This window comes from Ursus maritimus, unplaced genomic scaffold (assembly GCF_017311325.1).
Source record: "Ursus maritimus isolate PB19 unplaced genomic scaffold, ASM1731132v1 scaffold_4, whole genome shotgun sequence".
Lineage (NCBI taxonomy): Eukaryota > Metazoa > Chordata > Mammalia > Carnivora > Ursidae > Ursus > Ursus maritimus.
Window position 1 is genome coordinate 44,030,065 of NW_024426552.1, and position 10,958 is coordinate 44,041,022.

Here is a 10,958-nt window from a genome sequence, read left to right on the forward strand (position 1 = left end):
TGCAGAAGATTTTTATCTTGATGAAGTTCCACAAGTTCATTTTATCGTTTGTTTCTCTTGTCTTTGGAGATGTGTCATGAAAAATGTTGTTGTAGCCGATGTCAAGGACGTTGCTGCCTATGTTCTCCTCTAGGATTTTGATGGATTCCTTTCTCACATCGAGGTCTTTCATCCATTTGGAGTTTATCTTGTGTATGGTGTGAAAGAGTGGTCAAGTTTCATTCCTTTGCATGTAGGTGTCCAATTTTCCCAGCACCATTTATTGAAGAGACTGTCTTTTTCCCACTGGATGTTTTTTCCTGCTTTGTCAAAGATTAGTTGCCCAAAGAGCCGAGGGTCCATTTCTGGGTTCTCTATTCTGTTCCATTGGTCTATGTGTATGTTTTTGTGCCTGTACCATGCTGTCTTTGTGATCACAGCTTTGTAGTATAGCTTGAAATCCGGCAATGTGATGCCCCCAGCTTTGTTTTTCCTTTTCAACAATTCCTTGGCGATTCGGGGCCTTTTCTGGTTCCACACAAATTTAAGGGATATTTGTTCCAGTTCTTTGAAAAATGTCATTGGTATTTTGATCGGGATAGCATTGAAAGTGAAGATTGCTTTGGGTAGCATGCACATTTTAAGTATGTTAATTCTTCCGAACCATGAGCATGGGATATTTTTCCATCTTTTTGTGTCTTCTTCAATGTCTTTCAAGAGTGATTTGTAGTTTCTAGAATATAGATCCTTTACGTCTCTGGTTAAGTTAATTCCAAGATAACGTATGATTTTTGGTGCTGTTGTAAATGGAATGGATTCCCTAATTTGTCTTTCTTCAGTCTCATTGTTCGTGTAGAGAAATGCAACTGATTTCTGAGCATTGATTTTGTATCCCTCCACATTACTGAATTGCTCTATAACTTCTAGTAGTTTGGGGGTGGATTCTTTTGGGTTTTTCATATAGAGTATCATGTCATCTGTGAAGAGACTTTGGCTTCTTCTTTTCCGATTTGGATACCTTTTATCCTTTTTTGTTTTCTGATTTCTGTTTCAAGGACTTCTAGTACTATGTTGAATAATAGTGGCGAGAGTGGGCATCCTTGTCGTGTTCCTGATTTTAAGGGAAAGGCTTCCAGCTTTTCCCCATTGAGAATGATATTTGCTGTAGGCTATTCATAGATGGTTTGTATGAGATTGAGGAATGTACCCTCTATACCTACACTCTGAAGTGTTTTAATCAGGAAAGAGTGCTGTATTTTGCATCTAGGATTTTGAAAAAAATGCTTTTTCTGCATCAGTTGAGAGGCTCATATGGTTCTTGACTCTTTTCTTGTTGATATGATCTATCACACTGATAGATTTGCGAATGTTGAACCACCCTTGCATCACAGGGATGAATCCCACTTGGTTATGATGGATAATCCTTTTAATGTACTGTGGGATCCTATTAGCTAGGATCTTGTTGAGAATTTTTGTGTGCATATTCATCAGGGAAATCAGTCTGTAATTCTCCTTTTTATGGGGTCTTTAACTGGTTTGGGGATCAAGGTAATAGTGGCCTCATAGAATGAGTTTTGTAGTTTTCCTTCTGTTTCAATTTTTTGAAAGAGCTTCAGGAGAATAGGTATTATTTCTTCTTTGAATGTTTGGTAGAATTCCCTGGGGAATCTGTCAGGTCCTGGACTCTTGTTTTTTAAATAGACTAATTATGAAGAGATTGAAGCACTGTTCAAAAACTTCCCAAAAAACAGGATCTGCATTTTAACAAGATCTCTCTCTAGGATATTCAAAGGCATTAACATGTGAGAAGCACTGAGCTTGGCCACTCTCCCTGTGGTGCTTAGTCTTTGTTTCCCTTTGCACCTTTCCTGACCTTTGCCTACTAAGATTTTGAATCAGATTTCAGCTTCAAGTGTGGACTCATGTCTACGTGTGCAAAAGAAGCTGCAGTTTGCATGAGGGAGGAGAACAGCTTTTCTTGGGGTTGGTTCCTGAAAGGAATCTAGAACTCTGGCCTCAATAAAATCATGTATGATTAGCTCAGACAAGAACATATTTATCAAAGCTCTCAGAGCAACACCTATTTTATAGATAAACTGATTCGCATAAAATGCCAGAATTGTCATTTGTGATGGAAAACAGCAACATAGGGTGCAATTTCAAGTGTTGCAAGTAGAACTGTGTACACGACATGATGTTTATGATCTCGCAGGCTGTAATGCCCGATGGGACTCCTGGACTTCTCACACAGATTCAAAGCTGCAATGCCCAGAAGAACATCTTTTTTTGTTCTGAAGGGAACCCTTGGGTGCTGTTAGGGGAATTTTAGCTCTTCCTTCCTTCCTCTTCTGGCAAAAGCACACAGATGTACAGTTGGTTGGCTCTTGCGTTCACAGCAGATTTATACAAACAATGTTTTGCTGAGTGTGGTAAATGAAGCCTCCAAAATGAATCAGTGTGCAAGGAGCTGCTGCCTGTGCTACTGTCATGCTGGTGCAACTCTATTTTTTCCACTTGAGAAAGCCTAACCCTGAAAATATCTCCACAGTGTCTAACAGATATTGGTAAGAGATTGATTTATGTAATGCTCATTATTTTTTATAGGAAGGTAAAAATACTGTTACGTTCATAAATAATTTCAAATTGGTTTATAAGATGACCAAAAGGCAGGTTGAAAGTGGAAAACGACTAGTATTATACTCTATGTTAACCAACTAGAATTTAAATAAACAGTTGAAATGAACAAGAAAAGAAAACACATAGTGAATAATCTAATACTATTTTGCTATTGTGAGTAAAATTTGGGTAAGCAAAATGGCTCTAAGACTAAGTTGCACTCTTTAATCATATTTAATTATCTGGCTGGCAAAATTATAATGACTCGATAGGATAACTTTGTGAACTTTAAAAATGGGTTTAAGGATTTAGGTCATAATGTTTCCTATGTAAGAAATCTTTCTGAGGATTCTGTTAAAAATGTTTATCCCATTTCATTAACCACATTCTCTGATTAAGCTTTTAAGTTAAATCACTAAACTCTTCACCTGTATATCCTTTCACCCACTTCTGATAATAATGTCATTGAGTATTTTATACATATACACAGGAGGGGAAATGTAGAAAATGTCCTGCCAGTTCTTTAAATTTTCTGACTTAATAAATACCCACTGATGGAACTTGAATTTTCAATTATTTCAAAGTTTGGGATCAGAAAGAAACCCATTCCAAATAAATATACATTTACAAATTGCAATTATTGGCAAAGGTTATTTATATTGCCTGGATTAGGTTCTAATCTTTGGCTCAATGTTATTCTGCTAAAACTTGGTGGGGAGGAAAGGGCTCTCAAGTAAAATGGGAATAGCCAGAGAAACTCAGTTCTAACTACTGTAAAAACAAAGAAAAAGCAACTCTTAAATACCAAAAGAACTTTCAGCAGTGCTAGTATATTTGTGAACAACACAGAGTTTCTAGCCTAAAACTAAAATGACAGTCTCTATTTCATACACATTTTCCATAGAAAAATAAGGTTGGAATTTGGAATGAAAGTAAAAGAAATGATACCCAGTTTTGACAACTTTTAATGAACACCAGAATGAAGACAAACATTTACCTCCAATCTCTGAGCTTTCCCTCCTGTTTCATCTTCAGACTTTCTCTGATACATCCTCTCTCTCTCTTCAGGTCCTGGACTTTCCTATCCCTATGCATCTATGAATACACTATGGATACTCAGAGGGCAGCAGATGATCGCCGTCTGACCCCACATTCCTCAGAGCACCCTATTTCAATCTCTTCCCTGTAGTGCCCCTTATGTCCCATTAACCTCTTATTACTCTCTTACCTCAACTCTATCAGAAAATGGAAACTGCTCTCATGAAAGCTACTATGAATCTCTTCATTCTCACACTTAACCATCGCTGATCACTCCTTATTCCACCAGAGCACTTAATTCACTTTTGGCACTGTATTTCACTTTGTCCTTCTTGAGTGTTTTTCTCTAATTTTGCTACACTAAGCATTCTAATACCTCCATGCTCTCTGATCACTCTGCTCAGTGTCCTTCTGGTCTTTCCTTTTCAGCTTTTGTGTAAGCCAGAGATCTTGGTTGCAAGAGGAGATGGGTTAATTGAATGGAAATTTTCTTTAATGTAGAAATGCTAGGCGAGTTGGAGAAACCCAGTGGAGAAATGGGCAGGAGCACAAGGCAAGAAAGCCAGCATGTCAAACAGCCAAAATCATATCCTTAGTCTATCTAGCTGGATAAGAGCTGCTGTCGTTGCTACTAGATGCAGAATGCAACAGCTCACACTGATAATGCCTGCACCATTTGGGTGTAGGATACATTTCCTAGGCTCTTGATGTTCCTCCCTTGATTGATTTTGCAACCAAAATTCTGTTTTTTTCCCTGACCCTTTTCTCCTTCTCCCCATATTCCAAATCCAATGTATGTGAGTTTGACTGGCAAACCTAATCAAGTCCCTTCTTCTAGGTGCAAGGGGATAGGAAACTCAGTTTCTAGAACTTTTGGCTTCTAGACTGGATGACAGCTTTTGTCTGCCACCAAGACGCATGTGGTAGAACAGAGGATCAGATATTATCCAAAGAATACATGATGTATATCAATTTTGTAATCTCTTTACTATAACTTCTTCGAGTTTCTTTCTTTGTCCTACTTTTTACCTTATGAACACTCTTCAATGATGAATCCTATATAACTATGCTTTTAGTCACCCTAATGGCTCCCAAGTCATCATTTGTATTAAGCTCTTATAGAATCATACTGCTGAATACATTTCACCCAGATGTTCCTAGAATGCTCCTTGCAAAAACTGGCCACCACACCTGTGCCTTCAATCTCAACTTTTCATGACCATCTATCCAGGAACCAAGTGTCCTCTTTTTCCTTCACTGACTACATCCCTTCATATCTAATATGTCACAGAGTCCTAGTCACGGTACATTCTGGTTTACTTTGAGCTACCTCTATGTCCCCCTCATTACTCCCAATGTCATATTACACACAGGCTAAGAACTTCACATGCTGTTTAATCAACTAGGGAGCATTTATTAAATGCATATCATTACAACCAATTCATGACCTACCAAATCAATTTCTATAGTAATATCACAAAATCTGTATTTTGTACAACTCTCCTTGACAATCTTGGTGTATAATTTGGTTTGGGAATCATTGGACAACAATAACAACTTCCTGATTGGTGTCCTTTCCTCTAGTTTCCCTGCCCCCCTTCAGCCTATTTGCTACAACCAAACATTTAATTTAAGAAATATGTGAGGATGCCACTCCCTTTCTTAAAGCTTTCCATCCCAGCCTATTGTTTGAAGGATAAAATTGAAGATTTCACTTGGCATTGTCTCACTTTATAATTCAGGCTCTTCTGCCATCTTACTCTTGATGCTGCATCAATGTCCTGCACACAGAATTTGTCTACCTCATACAGTAGTTACCCCAAAGATTTGCTCATGTTCAGAATGTTTTTCTTGTCTTCTTAATCTGTTTATTCTGCACATATTTTGAACTTAAGTAGTTGTATTTTTCCAATATAACAATTCCCCCAAATAGTTGCCATTTAGAGTAAATAAATTTAAAGTTCCTTCCCGCTAGTGTATGAATTTATTTCAGTTACTGTCACCGAATTGTCTTCTATAAATGTTTAATGAATGTTCTTTTTACATTAACCACATTTAATTTCAGAGTTCATCTATTAAGAATATGGAAACTAAAAATACAACAGAGCTGGAAGCCTTTGTTCTCTCGGGACTCACATATCAACCAGAGTGGCAAATTCCCTTGTTCCTGGTGTTCTTGGTTATGTATCTCATCACCATGGTGGGGAACCTTGGTCTCATTGCTCTCATCTGCAATGACCCTCACCTCCACATCCCCATGTACTTATTCCTTGGGAGTCTGGCATTTGTGGATGCTTGGTTATCATCCACGGTATCCCCCAAGATGTTGGTCAACTTCTTTGCCAAGAGCAAGATGATCTCTTTCTCTGAATGCATGATACAATTTTTTTCCTTTGCAATCTGTGCGACCACAGAATGTTTTCTGTTGGCAACAATGGCATATGATCGGATGTAGCCATATGCAAACCATTACTTTATCCAGTCATTATGTCCAAAACACTGTGCATCCGTCTGTTAGTTTTGTCATTTTTAGGTGGCCTTCTTCATGCCATAATTCATGGTTCTTTATTATTCAGATTAACCTTCTGCAATTCCATCATAGTACATCACTTTTACTGTGACATGATACCACTGTTTAGGATTTCTTGTACTGACCCTTCTATTAACATTCTGATACTATTTATTTTCTCTGGGTCAATACAAGTATTTACCATTTTGACTGTTCTTGTCTCTTACACACTAGTTCTCTTTACAATCTTAAAAAAGAAGTCTCTACAAGGCATAAGGAAAGCCTTCTCCATCTGTGGAGCCCATCTCTTATCTGTCTCTCTGTACTATGGTTCCCTTCTCTTCATGTATGTGCGCCCTGGCTCTGCACAGGCAGATGATCAAGATACGATGGACTCTCTATTTTACACTGTCATAATTCCTTTCTTAAATCCAATGATCTACAGCCTGAGAAATGAGAAAGTTATAGATTCACTGAGAAAAATGTTAAAGAGAAATGTTTAGATTTCATACTAGTATCTATTCCCCATTCACTAAAATGACAAAATTGTGCACAATAATGTTGCTATGTTTTGAGTAGTAATCAAAAATTTTTTGCAGTTATAATTGCCCTAGTCTTTCAATGACTAAGATGGAGAACCTAATAATCTTAAAATAATTGTTATTATTAATCAAATCACACAAGAAATTTTAGTATTTTAAAAAAGTTTTTATTTATTTACTTTAGAGAGAGATACAGCGGAGAGGGAACACAAGCAGGGGGAGTGGGAGAGGGAGAATCAGGTTTCCCACCAAGCAGGGAGTCTGATGTGGGGCTCAATCCCAGGACCCTGGGATCAGGACCTGAGCTGAAGGCAGACGCTTAGTGAGTGAGCCACCCAGGCGCTCACACACAATTTTAATCGTTTTCATATCAAACTTCAATAATTAAAGCAGAAAAAAAATGAAAACAGTTTAGAGGCTTGTCTGTTCTCTGGTGTGAGTTTATAAATGCATTAAGTACTAAAACAGCATAGTGCCTCTGAACAGAATTTGATTATGATGACTGATATATATACAGCTGTATAGCCCAGACCCATGTTACATTGAAGTGGATAGTGGAGGCAGATTCGTGTTTGAGTGAACAGAGGCAAATTCCAGATATTCTGTTAGCCATTTAAAGGTTTTTCTTTCTACTTTATTTGGGTCATGGTGAATTTTACCTCTTGTGGGGATTCAACTCTGATATCACAGAGGGAAATAAACAGAAATGGGAGCAATGAGGGAAGAAAGACAATGTCATTTAAGACAGTGAAGAAAGGGTCAAGCTGAACGAGATGCTCTTAGACTAGTGTGCTTCTTGGAGAAAGGCAGAGGCAAGTTGCTTCTAACTATGATGACTTCTATAGCACTTTTTAAGGTGTGTTTGTGTGTTGTTCGGCAATCTGGAAAACTTCACTGATAAAGAAAGCAAACGGATTCAACTGAGGACTTAAGTTGGGGTGGACATGGACAAAAGTGACTGAATAGGAAGGAAATGGTCTCAGTAGTCCTAGAATTAAAAAAAATTAAGCTAGAAAGATTAAGAAATCAATAATACATAGTTTATTGGTATGTGCTCTTGACAAGGAGGGCTTTTAAATACATGTTACCAAAGTCTAGTAATGCTAAGATGATATAATGTCATAGTGGGTACCTCAGAGAGACATGAAAATCAACAAGAATTAGGACGCTTTGTGCCTCAAAGCCCATGAATGTTAGTTTTTATCGCATTCTATTTGCAAATTATAATGAGTGATCCGTCTTCGGTCCACCCCTACCCTTTCTCTCTACCACTGATTCCATACACAGTCCTAGCGACAACACTGAGGTTGTCATTCCGCTAACTAGCCACTTCTGGGATTTGCAAAACACTCATTACTTATCTGCTCCTTCTTACTGATTCTCTCTTACCTCTGCAACTTTGCAAACATAACTCAGATTCATATCCCTTTTCAATAACATTTAATAGATTATCTTTGCTACTAGGTTATGTAGGATTGTATATGGTATATATATCTAGGTCTGTATACACACAGATACGTATATTTGTCTGCTCGTGTCTAAGTCCAGATTATATATGTATAGATCCACTTATAACTACACTCATTCCTATGTCCATATATCTATCAGTGTGTTCTTCACCTGCATTTGTTCACCCTGCTGTTACTTGAGGTTTTATTCTTAAATAAACCTTGGTTTAAAGCTGAAGTCCTATCCCTCCAATTCTCCCAACAGACCATGTTTTATAGCCATATGGAGTCCTGGGATCAAGTCCAGCATTAGGCTCCCTGCTCAGCGGAGAGCCTGTTTCTCCCTCTGCCTCTCCCCCTCACCCCCTGCTGGTGCACACTCTCTCTCCCTCTCAAATAAATCAATGAAATATTTCAAAAAATAAATAAAAATTTAAAAAAGACAAATATCGTTATTATGTATATCTGAAGGTGTAGATCACAAGATGAGACCAGGTCATCTGTTCTCTGTTTTCCTAACAGATACCCCCAAGTCCCAGCATAGAACTGAATGGCTCACAGTCCAGCTGCTTTTACTCTTTAAACCCAGGGTATTCATGTTATTGCATATGTCTGTAGTTGATTGATTCTTTGCTGTGTAATATTCCTATCATTCTGATTTTTTCCTCTTAGGTATCTGGATTTTTCTTGTTCATTGATTGTAATGACCCCAAAACAAAAATACTAATGTAAACTACTATCGTGTATTTCCTCATTCTGAGAAAGGCTGTTTTCCTCATCAGCTTCTTCTTTGAATGAGAAGTTTGATATCCACCTGCGAGTCTGAGCATAATGCATTACCTGTCAAGTGTTACTTTAGGCTGGGTGAGTATGGGGCAGACAGCTGGGTGTCTCTCAGAAGCTCAGATTTCCTCTGCAGCCTCCTCTTGTGTATTTGAGGTCTATAGATTCCTTTGCTCTGGTTTGAACTTCGGTAAAATACTAACTGCTTTATTCCTTACAGAAAGTCACCCAAATCCCTTCTGCACTGATGTAATCCCATTCTCATTTCTGTTTCAAGTCTATTCATTTTGTACATTATATTTGTCTTCTAAGTAGCGTGTTGGGAAAGAGGCAAAATACAGATCTGTGCAAAGCCCATATTTTAGAGAAGATACTCTACTGATTCCTTTAAAAAGAAACTATGAAATGACATATGTATTATTTAATAGATCCTTAGATGTGAAGGGTGATATCACACTGCTAAGTTTGTGTATTTGTCTGGAAGAACTGCTGCTGATGTGGGATTAAGGCATCCCTTGGACATACAAATAACGTACTTTGAATACTTTTTATTATGAAGGTGTGTTCATTTTCTTAACCCGAAGATTTAAAAGAAACCATAGTTCCTATGAAACTCTTCTGCCCGGCAAAGGAAACTATGAACAAACAAAAAGTCACCCTACTGAAAGGGAGAAGATATTCCCAAATGATGTATCTGATAAGCAGTTAATAGTCAAAACATATAGAGAATTTATACAACTAACATCAAGGAAACTGAAATAATCTGATAAAAATGGGCAGAGGAACTAAATAGACTTTTCTCCGAAGAAGGTATAGATGACCAGTAGACGCATGAACGGGTGGATGATCACATCACTAATCATCAGGAAAATGCAAATGAAAACAATGATATCACCTTACGTCTGTCACAATACTTAAAATCAAACCATAAAAAATAGCAATTGTTGGTGAACATGTGTAGGGAAAGGAGCCTTCATGCACTTGGTGAGAACACAAATTGGAGTAACCACTGTAAAAAACAGTATGGAGGTTCCTAAAACTCTAAAAAATAGAATTACTATATGATACAGTTATTCACCTACTGAGTATTTACCCAAATAAAATGAAAACCTAATTAAAAAAGATAATGCAACCCAATTTTTTTGCAATGTTATTTTTACAGTAACCAAGTTGTGGGAACAGCCCAAGTGTACACTGGTTGATGAATAAAGTAGAAGTGGGGTGTGTGTGTTTGTATGTGTGTGTGTGTTTGTATATATATAATGGAATATTATTCAGCCATGAAAAGAATGACATCCTGCCATTTGCAACAACATGGAGGGACCTAGAGAGTACAATGCTAAGTGAAATAAGTCAGTCAGAGAAAAACAAATACCATATGATTTCACTCATATGCGGATCTTAAGAAACAAAACAAATAAACAAAACAAAAAAGAGACAAACGAACATAAAAAGCAGACTTAAATACAAAGAACAATCTGTGAGATGGGAGGTGAGTGGGGGATGGGTGAAGTAGATAAAGGAGATTATGAGTACACTTATCCTGATGAACATTGAGAAACGTAGAGCATTGTAGAATCACTATATTGTCCACCTGAAACTACTATAATACTGTACATTAATTTTCTTCAGTAAAATTTTTAAAATAAAATAATTCATAGTTCTTATCTCTTTAAATGTAAATAAATGTAGTATATATACACTTTGCTCATCACTTTATATTACTTTCTACTCTTCAGAAGATTGCTAACAAAATTATCTTAGATGGTATTCAAAGAAACAAGAGAATCAGGTTAAGACAAGCACCAATCAACACTAGAACAGTATTCCTCAATGTCTGCATTGGAGACCAGCTATGGCAAAATATTATCGAGTATGTGTTTTCAGTATATGTCAAAATCTCTCTGGTATAGCCAGTCATGGTGCTCTTTTACAAGGGTGGTTCCTAAACTGTAGTGGGCATGAAGATCATGTGGAGAACTTGTGAAAACATATTGATATGCTTCAGCATTAGTATTTCTATTTAGCAAAGTTAATGCTGTT

At 37.2% G+C, this 10,958-nt stretch overlaps 1 pseudogene; it reads left to right on the plus strand.

Annotated features, from left to right (window-relative positions):
- Positions 1-5,716: 5,716 nt before the first annotated feature.
- On the plus strand, positions 5,717-6,645 carry LOC103662039 (annotated as a pseudogene).
- The last annotated feature ends 4,313 nt before the right edge of the window (positions 6,646-10,958 follow it).